The 23,629-nt window shown below is 48.1% G+C and overlaps 1 protein-coding gene across 4 annotated transcripts in view; it reads left to right on the plus strand.

The window, feature by feature from the left end:
- The first annotated feature begins 3,124 nt into the window (after positions 1-3,124).
- The window catches only part of PPP2R5E (protein phosphatase 2 regulatory subunit B'epsilon), a 93,415-nt gene continuing 72,910 nt past the window's right edge, over positions 3,125-23,629 (plus strand). For 3 of the 4 annotated variants that reach the window (XM_066608189.1, XM_066608193.1, XM_066608192.1), the window contains exon 1: positions 10,136-10,533. The gene's annotated coding sequence lies outside the window, so the exon portion shown is untranslated. Of the gene's footprint in view, positions 3,218-10,135; positions 10,534-23,629 lie in introns of those variants that run through there. The other variant, XM_066608190.1, reaches the window with a different exon arrangement.

Genomic DNA, 23,629 nt, shown 5'->3' on the forward strand with positions numbered 1-23,629 from the left:
GCTCTATGACACTGTGTTTGACTTGAAGAGAGAGAGTTAAGAGTCTGTGATCGAAAAACTACAGCGTGTCTAAGGGTGGCTTCACATGAGCGTGTTTTAATGCGTGCATATGCGCGCACAAAAACACGTGTCTATTACAACCACTGTGGTATGTGCACATGTTCGTGCTTTACAGGCATTCGCTGCTGGCGGCTCCATTGAAGGCAATAGTCTGCCGGAACCCCGTAATTGTTTTTCAGGGAGGAGCTTTAAATATAAGCTCCTCCCTGAAAAACAAACATTTTAGTGTGGGGGGGAGGGGGAAGGGAAATAATTTTTTTTAACCTGTCCGGCGCTTACCTGCTGCACCTGTCACAGATGTGGCAAAGGAATTCTAAATTACAGAGAGGAATAAAGAATTCCCTACCGCAACTGTCACATATGACAGCCGCGGTAGTGGATCCAGCTGCCACCACCCAGTAATTGTTTTTCAGGGAAGGGCTTTAGGTATAAGCCCTTCCCTGAAAACAAGGCAAATTAGTGTAAAAAAAAACCCAAAAACATACGCACCTTTCTTCAGCTGCCGGTGCTTAGCTGAGTCCTTTCTGTGCTATCCCTGGCTCTTCAAAGAAGTTCTTTCAGCAGGCGGGGATTTAAATCCCTGCCTGCTGAAAGAGCTGCTTCTGATTGGCTGAGGTGCTCAGCCAATCACAGGCAGCTCTCGTCTGTCAGTCATTCAGCGAGAGCTGCCTGTGATTGGCTAAGGTGCTCAGCCAATCAGACAGCTGCTTCTGATTGACTGAGCACCTCAGCCAATCACAGGCAGCTGCAGTAGGGAGTTCTATTTTTTTCCCCCGCAGGGATGAAGAATTCCTGTGCTGCATCTGTCACAGATGTGGCAGGTGCAGCAGGGAATTTTTTTTCCTCGCATGGATGAAGGAAACATCTGGCAGCAGCGGACAGGTAAGTTTATTTTTTTGTTTGTTTTTGTTTTTTGTTTTAAAACACTAAAATTCTTTTTTTTTTTTTTTTAGGTAAGGGCTTTACATATAAGCCCTTCCCTGAAAAACAATTCAGGGGCGCCGGCAGCAGCCGCGGCTCCATTGAAGGCAATGTACGGACCTTTATACACGTGTGTTTTTGCACGTATGGGGGTGCGCACCTATGTATGCACAAAAACACGCTCGTGTGAAGCCACCCTTACTTTTGGGAAACTCTTGTGTAAGAATCACCTATTCTTTCGTATAGGAGCATGGAAAAAATTGCACTCTCATGCCATATGATTTTGTATGTGAGTGCAAAGCATTCTTTCTACCATGTTAACTATTGGAAGTACATGCAAATTTTTTTTTTCCTATGCACGTAAAAAAAAAAAAAATGCATGTACAGCGATATAATGTGGTTTTTACCAGTGGAACGCGTTGTTAGTACAGAAAAATCGCAGCAAAATAGAGTGTGACGTAGGTCAGATTTTCTCCGTTGGGCTACTTGCCTATGGATGTTTTTTTCCGGCCGATTTTTTCGGACCAAAAGGTTTGATGGAAACAGGACTTATTCAGTTGACTGGCTGTATGCACACAGGCCTTCTTTACCTAGACTGATCGTACGAGTAGTAAAAAACTGCAGCACGTTCTCTTCTCGACGGAAAAACAGACATGTCTATGGAAGGTGTTAAGCATGTCGGACGGCACACAGACACAGAAGAATCCAGCTTAAAAACACGTCTTGTGTCTCCTTAAGGCCTCATGTCCACGGGGAAAATCAGGCCCGCTACGGATTCCTTATGTAGAATCCGTAGCGGGTCCCTCCTGCCTCGCGGACATGAGCGCTGAAAAGAAGAATAAATAAGAATAAACTTACCTGCAGCGGACCGGGAAGGTCTTCTCTTCTTCAGGGCCGAATCTTTTTTCTTCGGCCGGCGGATGTACTCGGCACGCCAGCAGCGTGCCGCGCGCATGCTCCGGGCCGAAGTAAGAAGATCCGGCTGTGAAGAAGAGAAGACCTGCGCCGTCCGCTGCGGGTAAGTTATTCTTATTTTAGGTCTCCCGCGGATCCGGACGGCTTCCATAGGCTTCAATAGAAGCCCGCGGGAGACCCGCATGAAAATGGAGCATGTCACGTTTTTTTTTTCATGCTCCCCTTTTTTTTTTTTTTTAATTCACTTATTGACCATCCGCGGGTATTTATCTACCCGCGGGTGGTCAATGCATCCCTATGGGGTGCGGATCCGTATGCGGGTGATCCGCTGTGGATTTAAAATCCTATTTTGCCGGTGGACATGAGGCCTTAGAAAGGGGATTGCGCCTACAACCCCCCTACATTTATTCCATGCACTTGCACGTTCTCCTTGGAAGGTGTGACGTTTTGTGGACTGGCTTCACCCTCTCAAACTCGTCAAGAATCGATCAATCTCACTCCCATATATAGTATAAGGGAGGAGTAAAACAAAACTCTCAAACCATTGGTTTATCGATGTGCTCTGCTCCTCCCCCCCCCCCCCCCCCCCTCATGTTCCATAATAGTTTGAGGTTGTATCGGTGTCTCCTAAACTCCAGTCCTCAATCGGCCAACAAGTCATGGTTTGAGGATATCTTATAGATAGGAAGCCTATAGTAATGTCTGAGACACTGAAATAAGTACATCACCTGTGCAACACTGAGGAAATCCTGAAAACATGACCTGCTGGGGGTCGGGAGGACTGGAATCTGGGAAATGCTGGGCTATACAGGCAGATATGTCCAGAAGATGTGGAATGATTTTCCCTTTAAACTTTATCCTAACTTTACAACATTCTGCTATGCAACAAGTAGGGCACAGGTAGCTATAGGTGTTCTGCTTCATCTAGTAGAGTGCTTGATTCCATGGAAGGGTTAACAGTGATTTATAGCATTGCATACATGTAGTATGTGGACATATCACTAATGAAGGATGAATCACATGCAGGAAGCTCCTGAGTCATATTTAGGTGAGTGACTGGGTCAGGACAGATTGGGGTGTGAAGGTCTCTTATCTTCTTGGCAATTAAATTATGAATGAGTAACATGGCCATTCTTAGAATGCATAATGAAGTAGGGCGTTGTGTTCAGGGAGGACCTGGCCGCTCTCCTGACGTGTCTGGTTTAGTAAATACTTGTATTCCCCTTCATGCCAAAGCACGTTTGAGAGCTCACCATTGTGCAGTTCCCTCTGTTACTCCTCCTGGAAGAGAGCTCACAGACCACAACGGGTTCCAGTAAAGGTATCAATTCACCTTCAACGGCTGTCGGCTGAATGAGTGTTTCTGCCATACAGCGCGGTCAAGTGTGTGTGTTTTTAGGGAGTTTAAAGGGGTTACACCAGAATATCAAGTTGTCTCCTGTCCACAGGATCCCTTGCTGATCGGTGGGGGTCTTAGTGCCAAGACCCCTACGATCAAGAGAACAGGACTCCCATGTTCTGCTCTGGTCACTGCAGGGGGCACTTCTTCCCACCTACTGACTGGAGCGCTGGCCGTGCATGCTGACTCAGCACTTCATTCAATTGAATAGGAGTGATGGAGCGTTAGTGCGCTTCTGGCACCAGCGCTCCATTCAGTCTCCTCATTGTGGGGGGTGGAGTAACCACACAGTAAGGAGTACTGGGGGAAGGGGAAACGGGATCTTGAGATTGGGGGGGGGTCTCAGTGGTAAGACCTACAATGATCAGCAAGGTATCCCCTATTTTGGTACAACCCTTTAAGCCGCAGGCAGACAGATCTAGTCGAGGCTCATATCCCACCACCAAAAGGATTGGGTGTTGAAATTCAATATTAGTGATGAAGTTTTCTCACAGCTATGACAGATGATCATTCTTGCTCTTTCCTGGCCGCATGGACCGTAGTAGGTCCTGCCGGGAAAGAGTTACAGCCCGTATGACGGATCACAAGACAAGCATGGTGATGCTGAGTGCATGACCTCTCCAGTGGGCGAAGCTGGAGACCTGAAGTACTGGATGGGCAGGGATACAGCCCAACTGCAGGCAGGGTGCTACCCTCATTTGCATATAGCAGGTACCCTAAAGACCGAGCGAGTGGAGACACGCTGGAAAATAAAAAAAGGTACAATTCTACTCTTTCTACCAGTGGCAAACCACCTTTGTTCTCTGTTGCCTGCCTTTCGGCCACGCTGACACGAGCGTTACACACACAGCATTTTACCGCTGTGTGAGGCGGTGTAGCGTCGCGTATGGCAGCCATTTTTTACTGCGCATCTCCCGCACATTGTCATGCGCAGTCTTCCTTCTTTCACAATTTTTTTTTTTTAAAACTTCCTGTTGCTTAGCGACGTTGCGTATAAACGCCGCACATATGCAATGGTGTATGTAAAATATTTATTACACACCCATAAAGAATAGGGCTGTACGCACGTAATATGCCGTAAAGTACATGTTGTGGTTTTTTTCCCTGCGCAGATTATACGCAATGTATATACGCAAGTGTGAATGGATCAATGAATATCAATGCCCTTTCATCGCCTCCCTTTACTGTGGATTATGCTGATCGGAGTTTAACTTAACCCTTATCAACCACATGGTTGGTGCAAGCAGCCCTTCGAGGCATACTGATTCTGAGAGGGAGTCACTGGTGGACACTCTTATGGTAAGGGACCATAGAGGACATGGCGTATAGCCGCTGCTAGAATTCTCCCTCTTTTCATCGTTCAAAAGTGGGGAAGCATGTTCCATAGTCACTAGCAGGGCATCCAGGAGGGGCGCACTGCCTCCCCACCAAACACTCTCTTGCTCCTGTTCTTGTAACAGGTATAACTAGGATCTACAGCTCTGGCACTATGGACTACCTGCCCTATCTAAGTGTTTTTATATAGTGCCCCCTATTCTGCAGCACTTTACAAATCGGAGGGAAAATGAATGCAATTCCTTAAAGATGGCCATATACAGGAGACAGACCAGACAACTTATGTCATGTGAAAGATGGTGTCCCGACTCTCCTGCCAGTAGATGGTGGAGGAATAGGGATGCTGGATTTCAATATGTCCAATCCTTTACGTTCAGCAGAATAAAATTGGCTGTAAGTGCTCCTCTATCAGGCCACTGATTCGCCTTTCCCCATTGAAAACATGCACTTCTGAACGAGCAGGTAGGTCTTGAACATGGAGAAAAATTGTCTTATTAGATAAATGGTCAAATGGAAACTGCAGTTTAATGTTTCCAAATGTAAAATAATGCACTTGGGAAGAAGAAATCCTGGGAATGAGTATTGTATCAGCTGTTCTGTGTGAGCCGGGACTTCAGAAGAGGATATAGGGGTTCTTAGTCTCAAAATGAGTCCACAGGGCGGTCAGGCAACAAAGAGGATGCTCGGCTGCAGAGCTAGAGGTGTAACCAGTAGAAAGAGGCAGGTTGTGATTCCGCTGTGTAGCGTTCTGGTGAGGTCATATCTGGAATCGACTGTTACTGTGTTTCCCTCGAAAATAAGACACTGTTTGCCCCCCCCCCCCCCAAAAAGGGTACAGTGTCTTATTTTTGGGAGGGGGGGGGGGGGGGGGGCTTATACTCACCTGGTCAGTGGCGTCCCGATGGTTTTCGACGGCACTGCGGTAAGCTGTGTCCTTGTCTCATAGTGGAGCTTTTCCTGGTGACCAGGCGTTGAATACACCGCCTCCCGCAAAGCGACCACTGTGATTGGCTAATTAAGTGCCGGCAGCCAATCACTGCCAGCGCTCGATGAGCCAATCACAGCCATTCAGTGAATGACATCACTGGCTGTGATTTGGCTGCCGGCATTCAATTAGCCGATCACAGCGGTCGCTTTGATGGAGGCGGGGTATTCAACGCCCTGTGACCAGCAGAAGCTCCGCTGTGATACAAGGAGGATGCAGCTTACCGCAGCGCCGCCGAAGACCATTGGGACGCCGCGGAGCAGGTGAGTATTGTGGTTTTTTTGTTCTTTTTTTGTGTGGAACACCTGAGTTAGGTCCTATTTTGGGGGAAGGCCTTCTATTTCAAGCCTCCCCCAAAACCCGATAGGTCTTACTATTGGGGTAGGACCTATTTTCGGGGGAAACACGGTAGTTATAGCAGAGGACTTGGAGGAGAAGACAAGTGTTTTTTGAAAGCTTCTACCTTCTCTCTTGCGGGCTACATAATACTTAGTAAGACCCAAATCTGTTCTGCTAGCGATTATTGTCACCAGTGGGGGATGGTTTTTCCTGTAACTGAGGCAACTATGGATGCCCCAGTTATAGTAGAAAAGCGTGAAATTGGAAAAAAATAAAAGAATGTAATTCATGCCCAGAGGTCTTATATAATATAATGTGGCACTCATTACTTATAAAACTAAAGAACAAACATATCTAAAAAAATATAAGAATAGCCCTGTGTGTCACAAAAAAAAACCGCAGCAAAAATAATTTTGGAAACTGGAGAAAAAAAAAAGTGGGGCCATAAAACCACCCCATGGGTAAAATTCCTGAAAAGTGTCTGGTTCTTTAGGACTGAAGTACCCTGAACCTTAAGGGGCTAAAAGACCTTAATCCGTATTGTCTTGAGAAAAGATCCCCTCATATCTCACGTTTAATGACACTCAGATACATACCTTTGATATCAATGGAAACAGAAAAAGTTTTGTTGTGCAACATCAAAAATTTTTCTACATCAGAGGTGACCAGTGTGACCCCCCTCTGTCACTGGACACACGTGGAGCCTGTAGTCACGTTCCTGCCGCACACGTTGTAGAGCATCACCAGTGACTGATTGGCCTCTGGAATTCGTCCTCGCAGATCCTGCATGGTGGGCGGTAATGGGGGCATGTAGACCCTAACACTCCCCAGAGAAAAACATCACAGGGTCCGGGGAACATGAAAGCAGATGTGCCCTTTTTCAGGCCTATACACTAAGGCCCAATGTCCACGGGTGGTTTTGATTTGTGGCGTGGGAGATCTGCAAATCAAGCCCGCCCATAGGGATGCACTAGCATCCGCAAAACAGCTAAAAGCATGCGGATGTGATTTCCCCCCCCCCCCCCCCCCCGTCTGACAGTAAGACAGTCCTCGTTGCCCATAGCAACCAATCACAGTGCAGCTTTACCTCAGCAGTATATAATAAAATCTGCGCTGTGATTGGTTGCTACGAAGGACATCTTACTGGTAGACAGCTCTGCTAAAGGGAAATGTTTGCTTTTCTGTTTCCATTGATATTAAATATATATATATCTGAGTGTCATTAAACGGGAGTGATAAGGGGGGGGGGGGGGGGCACATAATATGTAATAACGCTGTATATGTTACAGCGGAAAACAAGGCAGAGGGGACATGATGGAACCCTGTGGGGTTACAGGTATAAAGAAGGTTCAGGAAGGAAACGCTAGAACAGTGGGGCACAATCTGAGATTAGTTGGGGGAAGCGGAAGGAACGTCAGGAAATATATATATTTTGCCGGGGATGAGGATAGATCTACAGGGAGGCCTCAGGGGCACGCACAGATGCCGCATGGGCAATCCTGCACAGAACCCGCCCGTGCCCGGTGACCCTGCGTATCTGTCCATGTCTTGAAGTTCTGTACTGCGGATGTGTGTGGAAGAGCTGACCGTAAAAAAATCTCCTGCTCTTCTGTCAGAATCCGCGGCCTGACGGCAGCGGCTACTGCAGATGGACTGCGGATAGGACGGCCTGCATTGACTTCAATGGAAGCCATTTGTGTGGGGACTGCAATAAAATGGAGCATGCTGTGACTTTTCATCCACGAGCGGAAACTGCAACTGGTTTCCGCTCGTGGACATGAAAATCATTTTTCCATAGCGTGTTATGGAGGGTTATTGCTCGGGACTCCACAACACCGGTGGGCATTGGGCCTAAGAGAGACATAATATAAGGGCCGTTTAGATGGACCATGTGGTGTTTTCGGCCAGCTGGTAACTTGCTTGCACCCAGCCTTGTGGGCAGAGGCGGCAGTGCAGATGGCATCGTTCAGGACGTGGAGCATTTTTTAATTGGGATAAAATCCTGAGTTTTGCCCCTTCAGCCTGCTGGCTTTAGGCCGCGCTCAGAAAAGCGTAATACAGGGGCAGCTTTGCGTCTGTATTGCGGACATGTCCAACGCAGCTGTGAATCACGGAAGGGCCAGGACACACATGGCCACAGCAACAGGCCTGTAATAGGCTTGTGGCTTAGGGTAGGTTCACACAGGCGAATGCGATCTCGCCACGAGAAAATCGTGTCCATGTTCATGCGATATTTGAGCATCAGCGTTACTTTTTCTCGTAAAAACATTGCTGCCGCTTGCGATTTTCTTGCGCAATTTTCACACCATTTTCGCTCAGAAAGACAATAGGGCTTTCTAATGTTAAAATCGCGTCGCACGAAAATCACAAGTTCATGCGGTGCGATAAAACGAAGGCTTTATAAGAAAACATGGGTGATAAAAAAGAGCAAAACGCAGAAAGATAGGACATGCCGCCATTTTTTTACCACGCAACATTACAAGAGTGAAAAGATCGCAAGTGTGAAGGAAACCACTGAAAAGCATGGGTTTCATAATTCTGCGTTTTCACGGGATCCTGCATCGCGCCACTTTATCGCCCATGTGAGAGCTCCCTCACACTGGAGATTGCGATATCGCTGCAGGAAAATCGCGGCAAAATCGTGATTTTTTTTTTTCCTGCGATTTTTCTCGCGTCAACGCTGCTTTTCCTTGCAAAAACATCACTGCGATTTTCTTGCGCGGTCTATTCACGCAATTTTTTTTTTCTTCACAGATTGATAGTCCGTGTAACAGAATGCACAGCATGTCTTCTCCGCGTGTGATTCTCGGACCAGATTGGCCCATTCAAGTCAATGCGTGGATGCAAAAGAACCGAAATGCGCTGAAATGACATGCCAGCGTGTTCCGTTTTTGTCATGCACCCATTAGGAGCTTTAAATAACATCAATTGGGGCACCTTGCTTTTTTTCCCGCACGTGAAAACTGGTTTGTACTCAAGATGCCACGTTAAAAAACACAAAATCTAATGTAAATCGCTTAAAAAACGGACATAGTTTGCGATCCCGTGGCATGGAATTGCGGTGGGAAGCGCAGTGAAATCCCACAACCGAATATAGTTTACCAAACCCCATTAACGACCGTGGAAGAAACGTGCAGCAGATAGTCAGGCGGTGGGCTACGGCTCATTCCACAAGGGCGAGTGCGATAGCGGGCTGCCCAATATTGCGCTCGCCCGCAGATGCGAGATATTTTTGTGTTAGAAACCGCCTTGCATCACTTCGATTAGCCGCGGCGGCGGACCGTTTTCCATTGTTTTTACTAAGTAAACATGGCTGCACGCTGCTGTCCCGACCACATAGAAAACAATTGGTGATGCATTCCGAGGGAACGCCAAAAGATGGGACATGGCACAATTTTTTCCCGCAATGCGACATTCGTGTGTCTCGTGAAAATGGCCTTACAAGCCCGTCCGGCGCTGACTTTTTGCTGCACATTCATTTACTGGGCTATTTTTTTATATCTTTTTTTCGCTGTCTTTTACTTTTATTAAAGGTAAAAAGCTTAAAGATTTTATTAATTGAGTTTATTTTTAAAATGTATCGGTACAAAATCACGTGGATTGTGATGCAGAACATTTGCGCAATGCGTCCGTATACCCCATCTGGGGTGATTAGTGGGCTCCGACACCACTTTATAGGGCGCATTACACTACTGGTATTGGGGAGCCCCTATATACAATCTGCACCCCTCTAACGGACACACTATTAGGTTTTATGTTACTAGCACAAGGAGGGATACAAATCGCCTCATGTAAACAGGCCCTGACCCTACAGCAGGCCTGGGCGATTTGGGTGACTTATAGTAGTTGCATGGCACGCTGGTACTTGTAGTTCCTGCCCATTAGCCTAAAGCTTGAGCACGGCCCGTCCTTCACTATAAAGTTTCCCCCGTGAGGTGAGAACAACACCCCATTCCTGCCCGGCGTTTCCCGCCCTTCCCCCTCTAACATACGGGCACTTTTGATCTCGACCAATCCCGCGGCCCCCTTCAGCAGCGCTCTGCACTCTCACACTAACCTGCTAGGCTTGGGCCCTCGCCTCTCTGCTGGTGTGGAAGCAGCGCGCCGCGACCAATCACAAGGCGTCCTCCTTTTGAACCTGCCCGTTCGTCAGTACAGGACTGGGCGGGGCTAAAGATCAGGGAAGGTTAGGTTGTGGTTTGTGTTCTGTGTGCCATGGACTCAGCCCAGTGATATTGACAATAGAGAGGAAATTGACAAGAGGGGGGCCCGTCCTGACCGTCCAGCCGCTCCTCGCCCTCTGCCCCCCGGGGACAGCCGCACACAAGGCCCAGGCCCGGGGAATGTCACTCCCTTCTTGTCAGGGATATTCGAGGTGATTGTGGACGGAGGAGGAGGATTATCCCGGGCTCGCAGGAACGAGCTAGTGCTGGGGAAGCGCTGAGGACTGCGGCCTAGACCGAGAGCAGAGCGACCCGCGGGCAAGTAGGAGGGAGAGCCGCCTCTGTGCCAGCAGCAGCCGCCGCCGCGCGTTACCAGGAGACCTGCACCATCTCTAATCCCTATTAGGAGCTCCAAGGTAATCCTGCCACATTCCTGCCCACCGTGTGTACAGCCCCCCTCCCCCTGCTTCCTGGCAGATGGGGCATATACTACCCCTCTCTACTGCCCCCTGGGTGTGCAGATACAAGCTGCACATGTCTGTGTGTGTATATATTAGTAGGACTATGGATCATCTGAGCTGCACTTGCATATATCTGTGTGTGTGTGTATATATATATTAGTGCACCTATATAGGAAGCCCGCGGCGCTCCTCCATCTGCCCTCGGTTGGATGGAGGAATGTGCAGCCTTCCCCCTGTGGCCGGTGTCCGCGGGGGCCGGTGTTTGTGTACGCGGCCGTGTGTATTTGTTGCTGTAACAACATGCTGCCTGCATCAATGGGAAGCTCAAAGGTGGGTGACACCCCCCACCGCCGTCCTACACGTGGGGGGCAGCCATGTATCTGCCGCAGCTAAAGTTTGGACACATTGCAGCACTTGGTCTATTAGATGCCTTGTCAGAATGCAGGCCGCCCTGTACAGGCGCTGCAGGGCAGAGGAGAGGCGCTTAGAAAGCGTTTCCTTAAAGGGGTTCTTCATGATGCCACTACCGATGGCCTATTCTTAGGGTAGGCCGCCAATGCTCCGGCCGAACACTGCTCTTGTGCCAACAGGGCTCCAGCAGTCCCTGTGTTGGGTTGGTTGGCCAGAGACCCGTAGCTTGGTTTACTGTCGGTGTTAGAGGGATTGTCTTCCGCACAAGTTCTGGCCGTGTCCGAGGCGGGCAGACCCTGAGCGGAAAAACAACCCCTTATGGTTCATTCACATGAGCCATTCCGTTAGTTTTTCCCTCGGAGAGGAGGTCTGAGTTTAAAAAACAATCACTGCTTGTCCTATTTTTTTATTTTATTTTTTGTGCTCGGCTCACATGAGAATCGGATGTGTCATGTGATGCATGTTGTGCTGGAATGTGGCCTAAACCGTTACCCCAGCTGCAGGATATGTTCCAAGAACCATCGGTACTCACCTGTTACGGGGTATTCCTGGGACAGGGCGTTGGCTTCAGTTTTCGCGCATCTACTGGAGAGGTGGAAACTGATAGTTGGGTGGGGTCTGACCGCTGGGACACCCATGATATCCCAAGTTCGGAGGGGGAAGGGAGGTCACGTCGGCCCTACTGCTGGATACTGGAGTGAATTGGTTGCAGATGTGCCCTGCCACTCCATTCATTTTAGTGGGACTGACAGAAATAGCTGAGCTACCAGAAGTGGGGCAAACAGGACCCTGTTTTGGGATTGCGGAGGTCCCAGTGGTTGGACCCCCACAATCTATTCACATATCAATGGATGGGTGAAAACTCAAAAGGCCCTTCTTTAGAGTACCCTTTGAAATCCCTGGCCACTACAGTGTCAGCGCTGCCGTCCTCCCTGCTGTACATGCACATGACCACCACAGCCAATCGCTGGCCTCAGGGATCACATGACATGCATGCTAGTATCTTCACCAAGGCCAGGGATTGGCTGCGCTGATCATGTGCTGGTACAGATCATTATTATGCCTCCTGCAGAGCTGGATTTCGCATGCAGAATCCGGCCCTGGGAGCAGCGGCGTCCGCGCATACCTGGTTGTGTCCGCTTTCATCTGCACTGTGGCTGGTCCGCACGGTAAGCCGTCGGACATGTGCAGTACACATTTTTAAATTTTTTCTTAAACTACTGCTTTTCTCGCGTCATCGCCTAGCGATGAAGCAGAATCTGCAGCCTTTCCGCAATGAGATTGCAGAAGGGCCACGGCTTCCGTTGACTTAAATGGAAGTCGTCCATACGGATTCTGCAGAAAAATGGAGCTTGCTGCCATTTTTTTTTCTCCCTTTCGATTCGCACACGAGCGCAGGAAGAATTGATTTCCCATAGCATGCTATGGGTGATATTTGCTGCGGATCCGCGGTGCGGACACCCGCCATGATTTCCACAGCAAATATCCACCCACGGGCAGGAGGCCTTAATCTAACAGAAATACGTGACCGGTGGGATCTGCCGGAGAATCTGGTTTAACAATGGCTTGGGGGGCACACGCAGCCTTTGGCGCTTGTGTGATCGTCATCTTGCGCTCTGCAGTCATCCTTTTCGGATGTACATAGTTCTTTGTCACAATTGGGATCCAGTGTCGCCCATTTTCACTTGAGACGTGGTGGTATGTGCGGAGTTATGCCCCTTTTGCACAGGACGAGATTCTCGCGATTCCGGTTTTCCCGAGTGAAGGAACTGCTGATGTCGGTAGCGTCTTTACACTGCGCAATTCTAGTCTTCAGCGGTCACATTCCTTTGTGATATACTGAATGATACGTCTTTTAAGCGGCACGATAATTGCACAATTCGGCGCTGATTTGTATGCCGACTGAACGTGAAACGAAAAGCGCCGGATTCTCCTTCACCATTTAGTCGTTGGCTCGCACTTACACGGAACGATTCACTTTCGCACATTTGAATGATTTTCTGAACAGTAGAATAGTTCCGTGTAAACACGGCATAGATGTCCAGAAACGGCTCAGTGTGCCGGCTCCCACGTCTCCCCGAGCATATAATGAAGACTGACCACACGTGGGGCATTCACTGTAAAGTGTGGTACTCGTAAGGACTCAAGGGCCGCACAGCCAAGGCATCCATAATGTGGTAGGATGGCCGCCACTGATATTAGTCCATAAGGGTGTATTCACACATCGCTGATTTGCTGCAGATCTGCCTCGTGAATGCACCGTTTAGCTGCATGTCTCCTTGCATCAGGCTGCGGCGCTCTTTGCGTGTTCTGCGTCGTCTTCCTTGCACTTGTTTCCCATATCCCATAGCAGCGGGTGATGGCTCGGTGAGGCCGGCCCCCTACATACCTGGCATAGGTGCATAGCGAGCCGTGCAAACTGCAATTACAGGAAAATCATGTTTGTTTATCACATGTAAATACTACTGAATGAGCAGCTTAGTGACACATGAGTGCTGCAGGCTGGAAGGGGTTAAGAAATATTACTCTTAATAATTGATAAGGCAGGTGATAAAGTGCTACTAAATATACACTAAGCAGGTCCAGAGCCTCATCTGCTGGATGACTATATACGGGTTTATTACTACCGCCACATAATAAGTGGCTGGACGGATGTCTGTGGTTATGGTTGGGGGGTGTGGAAGTAGCAGCTAACCGTTGGTGCCCAAGGAGGTGCAAAAGCCCCTGTATTAGAAATTGCACATGAAGCAATACTTGTGGCCTGTTAAGGGGTCTTTCACGCATGCGGCTTATTTCTGAAAGACCCAAAATCCGCATTTACACCTGCAGATTAAGCTGCATCTTCAGAAATATTTTGCACGTGTGACAGGTCCCTTGCCTTGGGGACCAAGGAGCTTCAATTTATACTTCTGCACAGTCGTAGGCTGGGCTCACGTGGCCGTACTTCACAGTGTGCCGCCCATGAGACGTGCGCAGCAAGTACACAATGACAATGCGTACTTGCTGCCAGTCGCCATGCCCTGTCTTGTGGTATATGTGCACATAATGGGCACCAAAATAGAATATGCTGCAGTTTAAAAAAAAAAAATTCTTTGCCCGCGTATTTTGCGCAATTCATGTGAGCGGCACCTTGTAAGTGTGTGGCCGATTGCTACTGAATATGAGGAGCGGATAATACGCGATGAGTGTTTGGTCGGGTTAGCCCGGCTAAAGTGTATTGCCTTGGCTGTAACCAGTGCTTTACTGTAAAGGTATACAGTGCCATGTAAGTGCATTTGTCTTGTAGGCTGAAAGGTTTTTGGAATCACTTCTGACTATAATGGTGAATTAGCAGGAATTGAAAGGGGCTGAAATAACGCGAGCCAAATAATATCTCCCGACTCCCCTATAATGTGTATGGGGAAATCGGGAGAAATAGCTGTCAGCTCTAAAAGCTTTGTGTTTATGGGTTCCTTAAAGGGCTATTATACTATTGATGACTTATCCTCGAGATGGACCATCAATAGGTGGTCGGCAACTGTTCAGCGATCCTGATCCTCACTGATTACATGATCGGCCAGCCCGCTGTCAGTGCAGCAGGGTGGACGTCGCCATCGCTGGTCAGGATCGAAAGCATAAAAGACTGCTTCACTCCCATTGAGAGCATTGCCTCCTATAACACTTCTTCTAGATCTGCTGCACCAACAGCGGGCCGGACTCTCAGGTGATCGGCGGGGATCCCAAGCGGCGGACCTCTGATCACCAACTATTGATGACCTATCTTGAGTAGAAGTCCTGGGATACCCCTTTAAGGTGTTGGAGTTGTTGAGTTCTTGTTGCTGGACTACTACAAAAGCTGAAGTGGCTCCTGGAGTGTCCTGGCCTGCTCTCTGGGGTCTTGGAAGGCATTTGGGATTGTTTTATGAGGAACTCTTGTACTAGAGAGTTGTACCTAAAGACCTAATCTGATGGATGAGTAGCGCTGTGTATCCCGAAGTCTGCGGTCAGGAGACACCAGATAGAATGTTGGGTATAGTGAAATTCTATCTGCTGTGCCCTGCAGATGAGCGCTCCCGGCTTATCCCCATACCACCCATTGGAATAAACATCCACGTTCAGACAATCTGAGTAGACTTGATTATGGCGGAGTCTGGGGAGATATAGATGGTAAATGCTTGTTTTTATGTTAGCTGGATTGTGTCAACATAAAGCCTCCTCTACACGGCCTTATTACAGCTCTACGGAGGCTTTATAGGGCCAGCATTGGAGTACATGATATCACACTGAATTGCTTTCTGTTGTATTCTATACAGACAATGATGCGCTCCATGAGGATGCGTGAGGGGTGTAATGCTGGGCAGCCAAAAACTTCCGGATTGGCGCTGCTCTTGGATTACATTATCACCCTCAGGTAGCTTTAGGCTCGGGCTGTACGGTGATTTTGCACGCATCATACGTCACAAGATTGCAATAATGCTGTTGCAATCAACAGAAAGTGAATACGGCCGGCCGTGTTGTCGCACGCAATTTGCAGCGACGACAACCTAATGATTGTAAGAAATCCAGCAAGTTAGGATTTTCCATGATCATGGCTACTTCTGAGCCTCGACGTGACCCCATTCACGTACGCTGAGTTGCGACATCACATCGCATTTGCAAACTTTGGCCGTGCGACTTGTTGCAGCCAACATTGCCATGTATCTCCAGCCTAACATGCAGTGAATTCACTCTTGGGCCTCTACTACACAACTATATTACACATCCCTGTGGTACTGACCTGTAATATGGTGCTCAGAAAACCCTGCAGGCATCGCCTAAAGCTGACAGCTCTCTGCATATACACAGGCAGGGACAGGCTGGCACTGGGCCGCCCCCATGACTCGGAGGGCCGTTAGCCGTCAATCTTCAAAGTACGTTTAAAGCGTTGGAGTATGGTGCCTCAAGGAGGTATTATACGCCAGCATATGGAGTGCCCATGGATTTGTGAGGACTACGTTATGTGGGATTGGTCCGGCATGCAGCAATTGGTGCCTATATTTAAATGGAAAGTATATTAGAGAGTAATATTGGTACCTGTATGCAGAGGAGAGCGCCTCCTGGATGACATGTACTTCTCTACACTTCCATCACTGTCCTCTCCTTTCCCTAAAGCCCTCGATCAGTCAGGAGAAGTAACCCACCTCAATAGCTACTTAGGGTCCTGGATTTTCATCATAAACCCATATCTATGAAAGCGGGTAAAGCCTTCCAGATCCCTAGTTACTTATTGAAATAGTGTAGGTTCTCTAACGCCGTCACAGTGGGGTCACTCTTTGGGGTCTTACTTTACTGAAACATTTGCCATTTTCGGTTCTTTGATTTTCCTCTCGCTCTGTACATGCCATATCCTGAGCTGGCATTATATATGTATGAACAGTGGCAGCACAAGGTTGCTTTATAATACACTGTATAGTCGGAGAACACCGCACTGTTGCTGCTGACAATCCGTCTTTTGAACTGCGTTCTTCTGCCTGCAGTATCCCAGTTAAGGTTGTCAGAATTAAATTTACATTTTTTTTCCTATGCCCAAACATAGTAAAACTGCTAATACCGCCTCTCCTGGGTCCCCGTGTGTCTCCGCTGACAGCTCTGAGTCTTCACTGTGACGTAATGTTTACAGGCTGCAGTCAGCCTATGACAGAGCCCAATGCTTGATCACCGTGCTCTGTGACTGACTGCAGCAGCCAATCACAGAGGAAGACCTGGAGCTCCCGTAGGGGACATGCTGAGACCCAGGAGAAGCACAAATTAGTGTTTTTATTATGTTGGGCATGAAGAAAATACTCTTTAAAAAAAAAAAAAGTAACTTGAGATAACCCCTTTAAGTTGCGTTTACAGCGTCAAGCATGCCTGGAATGATCCTTTAGTTTTATTCAGAAACCTAAATAAATTTCGTTGTACTGAAGTTTTTTCATCTGTCTTCATGACAGCATCACAGGAGTGTGCACTAATGGAGACAGGATACACAACGAGGTTAAAAGGGTTACTGGGACTAAACTACAGTACTGATGCTCTGACCTCAGGATAGATCATCAGTAGGTCGGTGGGGGTCCATTGCTACGCATCCCCACTGACCAGCTGCTTGATTGCAGAGGCTGCTGTTCCCAGGTGAGCAATGTGACGCCTTTAGGGTATGTGATGTCACATTCATTTGTTCTATGGGCTGAGAGCAGCTCGGTCCTTTTCAAGTGAATGGGTCTGAGCTGCACTACTCTGCACCGCCACTATGTAATGTATGGCACTGTGCCGGGTATGGACTAAAGTAACCGATTGGCGGGGATCTTGAGCGTCAGATCTTCGCCAATCAACTATAAGCGATCTGTCAGCTCAGGACTGGAGCTCATCACTTTCATAAACTACAGTGGAATCGGAGTGGGGAACAAGATAATCATGTATGTGTGGCATTTATACGCAATGTTGCTAAGTGACAAAGTGGGAATTTTTTTTTAAAGTGTCATACAGCATGTGTGAGATACGCCGTCATGCACCGTGCAAAATCGTTGCCCTGTGCAGCGATATTCCTGCTCACCGCCGGCTTACAGCAGTAAAATGCTGCGTGTACATATACGATCATGTGAGCCGGTCCTGCATCATGGGATAGATGTGAAACTGAAAGTAAATATCTAACTCTCAAGGTGTTGTCTGACGAGGGGCGTGCATGGAAGTGCCTGGAATACACAGAGGCAGCAGGTATGCAAAAATGTGTTTTCACCAGAGTGGCCCTTGAATCCCTTTAGTGGTACGCCCAGAAAATCTCCGGGGCTTGCTGCACTGACCATGCAGTTGAACTCCGGAAGATTTCCACAGACAGCTCTAGTGCTGAAATGTGCAGAGCACTGAGCTGTCATCTAAAGTCTTCCGTGGTTTTTACTGCAAACTCAGTGCAGCAAGCCTCAGAGATTTCCCTGCCACAATACCAACTGTCAGAGTAGTACAGTACTTTCAAACACTTGCGGGATTAAATTGCATTGTTCACACATTTAAAGAACCTGCCCTGTTAAGGCCTCTTGTCCACGGGGAAAATCAGATCCGCTACGGATTCTCCATGTAGAATCCGTAGCGGGTCCCTCCTGCCCCGCGGACATGGGGGCTGAAAATACGAATAAATGAGAATAAACTTACCTCCGATCCGCTCCGTTTCTTCTCTTCGCTGCGGCGTCATCTTCTCTCGTCGCGGCCGGATCTTCATTCTTCGGCTCGGCGGATGTGCACGATGACGTCGGTGACGTGCCCCGCGCATGCGCCGGGCCGAAGCAAAATGATCCGGCCGCGACTGAGAGAAGATGGCGCGGCGCCGAAGAGAAGAACCGGAGCGTGTGAGTTAAATCAGATTTTTGTCTCCCGCGGATCCGGACGGCTTCCATAGGCTTCAATAGAAGCCCGCGGGAGCCGTCCCCGCGGGAGACCCTCATGAAAATGGAGCATGGTCCAGATTTTTTCATGCCCCATTTTTAAAAAAATCACTTTTATTGACGATCCGCGGGTATTTATCTACCCGCGGGTGGTCAATGCATCCCTATGGGGTGCGGATCCGCGCGCGGGAGAAGAGTTAAAATCCGCTGCGGATTTTAATTCTTATTTTCCCCGTGGACATGAGGCCTAAGGGGGTTTTCCAGGGAAATACTATTGATGACCTATCATCAGGGTAGGTCATCAATAGTTGGTCATCTGGGGTCCGTCGTTCAGGCCCCCGACCGATCAGCCGAGCGGGCACAAGCTGTCAGTGCCTCAATAACACAGAGGTTGGAGCAGAAGCCTTGGTTCTGACCTCTGTATATTACCCAGTGCTTATAACTGCAGGCACGGCTTTCATTGAAATCAATGAGGGCCGTGTCTGTAGTTACAAGCGACGGCCACTACAGAGGTCAGCGCAGAGGCTCCAACCTCTGTGTTATTGCGGTGCTGACAGCATGCGCCCGCTCGGCTGATCGGTCGGGGTCCTGAGCGACGGACCTCAGATGATCAACTATTGATGACCTACCCTGATGATAGGTCACCAATAGTATTTCTGTAGAAAACTCCTTTAAAGGGTCCTCATTTGCTGGTACCGATAATTGGCAAGTTTCTCAAACTACTGCACAGATACAAACAGACATATCACTGATCCGTGTGCCCGTTGCTACCTTGGGCTGCCTACACATCTGTGGAATTCCCTGGCCAAACGGGTCCGTCTTATGACGGAACCGACCAGCTATTGACTATAACGGGGTCCGTTCGGTTCTGTCATAAGACGGATCTATTGGGCCAGGAGATTCCCCTTTCCTGCCCCCATAACGTAGCAGGAAAATAGACCCCTGACACAGATGTTGAAGCAGCCTTGGTGTTGATGGACGCAGCGATTACTCCCTGCATACAGCAGCGCACAGAAACATGTTGCTGCGGCTTACAGGGTAATCCGAGTCCTAGGACGGCTGGGAATAGTGTTATTTCTCATGGACATGGCCGCTTATTCTGCGAAGTCCGATATGTTTTAGGCATTGGTCTCGTTGGAGAGGGACGGTCACTGTTCGTATTTGATTGACCTAATAAGCACATAGCTATCGGGCTCAGTCACACGGGCGTAATTCCCAGTAAATAGATCCCATTGACTTCAATGGCTTCCTTCCTATCTGCGTATTTTCCAAGCGTTTTTCAGTGATGTGAAAAAAAACCTGCAGCTTGTCCTATTTTTGGTGCGTATAATGCCCCAAATATGCCATAGAAGTGAATGGGCCTGCCAAATAGGCAGAAAACCTGTATACTTACTGCATATTTGTACATCAAAATCAAAGGCCTTTACACTGTTTTTTTTTTTTGCGCATGTAAATAAGCTGCATATTTACCGCAGTAGGTGTAAAATACACAGGGAAGAAGCGGTTTTCGGTCTATGAATGCTTAAATTGAAAAACACCTAAACTGGTGTGAATGAGCCCATATCCTTAGAAAGCAATGTTACATGCAGAGTGCCATCAGATAGTGACCCCTGGGATCTGTCCAGCATCGGGGTAGGACGGCCAGGGTTCACACTGTGGTTTCCCAGAGTCAGGCTGGTAGCAGCGAGCAGTGCCGCTCCTAACTTTCAGTCCAGGTTCACACAAGTAACCTTGAAGCCTCCTCAGGTAAGTTGCATATATTATGTGTTACCGTGCATTTCACCTCTCGCTACAGTAACAGGTCAGATCCATATCGTGGCCTCCGATCTGCACGCATGTTCTGCATGTCTCAATAGGATTTTCTAAAACTCCTTTCAGAGTAGTGCTGAAACGAAGATCCCCTAGATGTGTTGTGGCTGTATGTGTGATGACGCTGTGGTATGAGTGCTGCTTCTCCCCGCCGCAGTCTTACTCATTGCACATACGTCTGTGTTTTGTCCTGCGGTGTTCTTGGAGAAAGTACCTTTTGAAACTTTACTTATTTGTTACCAAAGCGGCGACAAGTGTGCGGCGGCCCGGCTGAAACGGCGCACACGTGGTTTACTGCAAACTGCCAATACTTATTAATGGCTTACACATTGATAGCAGTGTTGCGCATAAAACGGCACAACTATTGTCTTCCTGCAGACCTACCTGGTTAAAAGCAACACTGACTACAACATATAAGCCCAGTGGGAGGCCGTATCACATGCTGGGGTGCAGTTAACAACCACACTTGTAAAATATGTATCTTTTCTATTGCAGATGAATTACATTTATTTTATGTTTCAACTCTTTAAAATAAATATTAAAAAAAAAAGTTTTAAGATGTGGTTCTTCACTGCACTTCAGTCACAACGCTCACTGCTCGTATGGGTTGTCGTGTCCATTCTACCTGCAGATGAGACTTAGTGCTTCTTGCCTAGAATTAGTTTGTTGCTCTGTAGGCCATGAATCATGGTACAGTTTTTTTTTTTAATGGAGATCATGTTAACATACAAGTGTTTGGCCATGCTATCTGCTGTAAGACATAAGTCACTTCCTGTGACCTCCCATCGCAGGAAGCCCGGTGGCAGGTCCCGGCTTGTTGCTAGATTACCTGTGATGAGCCCGACCTCATCCTCAACATCTGCTGAAAACTCTGTAATGTTGAAAGCAAAGGAAGTAAAGAAAAAAAATAAGGTCAGAAGAATGGGGGAGGCTTGTCATGGCTTCACGGGGCTGCGTACCGCCTGTTCACATGTGGGCTCATGTGTCCCGTGCAGCCAAGTAGTAGACAACAGCTTAGTTTGATTTCAGTGCTAATTGATGTTCTACAGTTCAGCGCAGTTTGTCTCCGTTCATCTTGATTTCAGTTTTTTTAACTGCGGCCGTGCTCTTGTTTCTGTGAAATAAAAAGAATCTAATGGATCAGAGACTTTTTTTTTCTTCTTAAAGGGGTTCTGACATCAAAAAAAAAAAATTGTACTCTCCTTGCCTGGCCTGGCCCGATCGCCAGGCATGTCCCCTCCAGCCGGCATCTTCTTCTGTGCCTTTAACCCCTTGAGTGGCACGCCCGGAAAATTTCCGGGAGGAGCTCCACTGCTCATAGCGATACTGCCCGGAAGATTTCCGGGCTATGTATCACTATGGGAGCTGCAGAGCACAATGCCACAAGCTGTGACAGTGTGCTCTGCCTGCACAGACCCACACAGAGCAGTGCAAGGGCTTTGAAAAACCAGCAGAAGATATTGCCGACATGTCGGCAATGTCCTGCTTTGTTTACAGGTTGCCATAGAGACCATCGGCTTGTCAGAAGCAAGCCGATGGTCTCTGTGGCAGGGAGAGCTTGGTGCTTGGCTGTCAGAGGACAGCAAGGTACTAGCTCTTACAGCAGAGATCAGAGAAAACCTCCGATCTCTGCTGTGTTAACCCTTTACATGCTGCAGTCTATGTGACTGCAGCATGTAAAGGGTTGTCACTGCAGCATGTAAAGGGCTGTCACCATCGGACCCCTGGAATGTGATCAGGGGTCCTGATGGGTCCCTGTGGAAGTCCCCTATAGGGACAAAAAAATAAAAATAAAAAAAATTAAAAAAATAAAGTAAAAAAATTATTAAAAAAATTAAAAAAACACTTGTCTCCCTTTACTTTGTAAAAAAATCAAAAATACAATCACACATGTGGTATCCGTGTGCGTCATAATGACCCAGAGAAGGAAGTTAATACATTATTTAACCCCTTAATGACATGGCCCCTTTTTTTCTTTTTTCCCCATTTCTTTTTTTCCTCCCCCCTGTTTAAAAAATCACAACTTGTCCCGCAAAAAACAAGCCCTCATATGGCCATGTCAATGGAAAAATGAAAAAGTTATGGCTCTTGAGACGCAACTGCAAAACTAGTTGAAATTCAATGATTAGACCATTTTAAAAAACTTGCCCTGGTGGGCACGACAGGGTGGTAGGAAACCCGCCACTCAAGGGGTTAAAGCAGAGCAGGAGCGGTCAAAAAGACCGCTTCCTGCTCTGGTCCGTCCGTCAGGCCCGTCCGTCCTGCTGAACTCCGAGATTCTGCGCAGTGGAGACGCGGCCCGTCCTGACTCCTGTCAGAGGGCACCTCTCCACTGCGCATGCGCGCGATCCCGGCGCGGCTCGTAGAGGAAGAAGCAGAAGAGCAGCGCCTGCTGGGAGATGACCCCCCCCCCCCCCCCCCCCCCCCCGATGTCAACAACAACAGAACAGGTCAGTATAAGATTTTTATGCTTTAGCAGCCATTAATCGTGGGTTCCCTGGGTCCATTAGGCAGACCAGGGAACAATGGCTGCTAAAGCATAAAAAAATTATTTGTCAGAACCCCTTTCAAACTTTGGTCGGTGGGTGACGGTTCAGTTTTAAATGCATTTTGTTATTTGTTTCAGTTTAACAAAAATGTATTAAAACGTAAAGCAAAACACAGATGTGTACAAACCCATCAAGGGGTGATTTGAAAACCCAAATTTAGGTCGGTCTCACGCGACTGGATTTGAATTGTGGATTCTGCACTCGCTATTTGCATGGATGATCCGGGGTAAAACGCAGGCATTGACAGGCATATACTTTTTGATTTTTGATGCGAATTCCGTCAGCAAAAGAAAAATTGCAGCATGCTCTTATTTTTGCCAGAGTCAATGGAGGCATCTGACTTGGCAGCCCATATGCAATTAACATTGCTTATGGGCTGTGGGTACCTGGGCCTTCACTAAGCGACAGCGCTGAAAATGCAAACTGAAGAAACCCCCCCCCCCCCCCTACACTGCGCATGACCACAGGTTAGTGCTGTACGCAGGGTCGCTGGCCAGCTTCACAGCTGGTATCCACTACTGGCCTCCTGCATGCAGAATCCAACCCGGTCGTGTGAGCCCGGCCGAAGAAGAAGAAAAAAAGCGCTTTGCATTTAAATTTTCCTCCAGCCCCGCGCCGCTCCAGTTGGGTTTGTGTGTGCTCTTGGCCTTTGGATTATATGGACATACCGCGTCGGCTGTCTATATATTATGCAGTTACTATGAGTGTGCCCCATCTCTGCTGCATATGGGAGACACAGGGCCCCATATTCTTGTTTAGCAGTAAAATCCGATTAGCCAGCTACCCGTTATGATTGTCTGCTAAAGACTAGATGTTATTACAAGTGTTCCCCCTTGCTTCAGGAGGCTATGTTTTGCACAGTACAGCACCCATTCCTGCACCCTGCTCTCCCATCCTGTATACTTGTACATG

This window comes from Eleutherodactylus coqui, chromosome 6, assembly GCF_035609145.1.
Source record: "Eleutherodactylus coqui strain aEleCoq1 chromosome 6, aEleCoq1.hap1, whole genome shotgun sequence".
Lineage (NCBI taxonomy): Eukaryota > Metazoa > Chordata > Amphibia > Anura > Eleutherodactylidae > Eleutherodactylus > Eleutherodactylus coqui.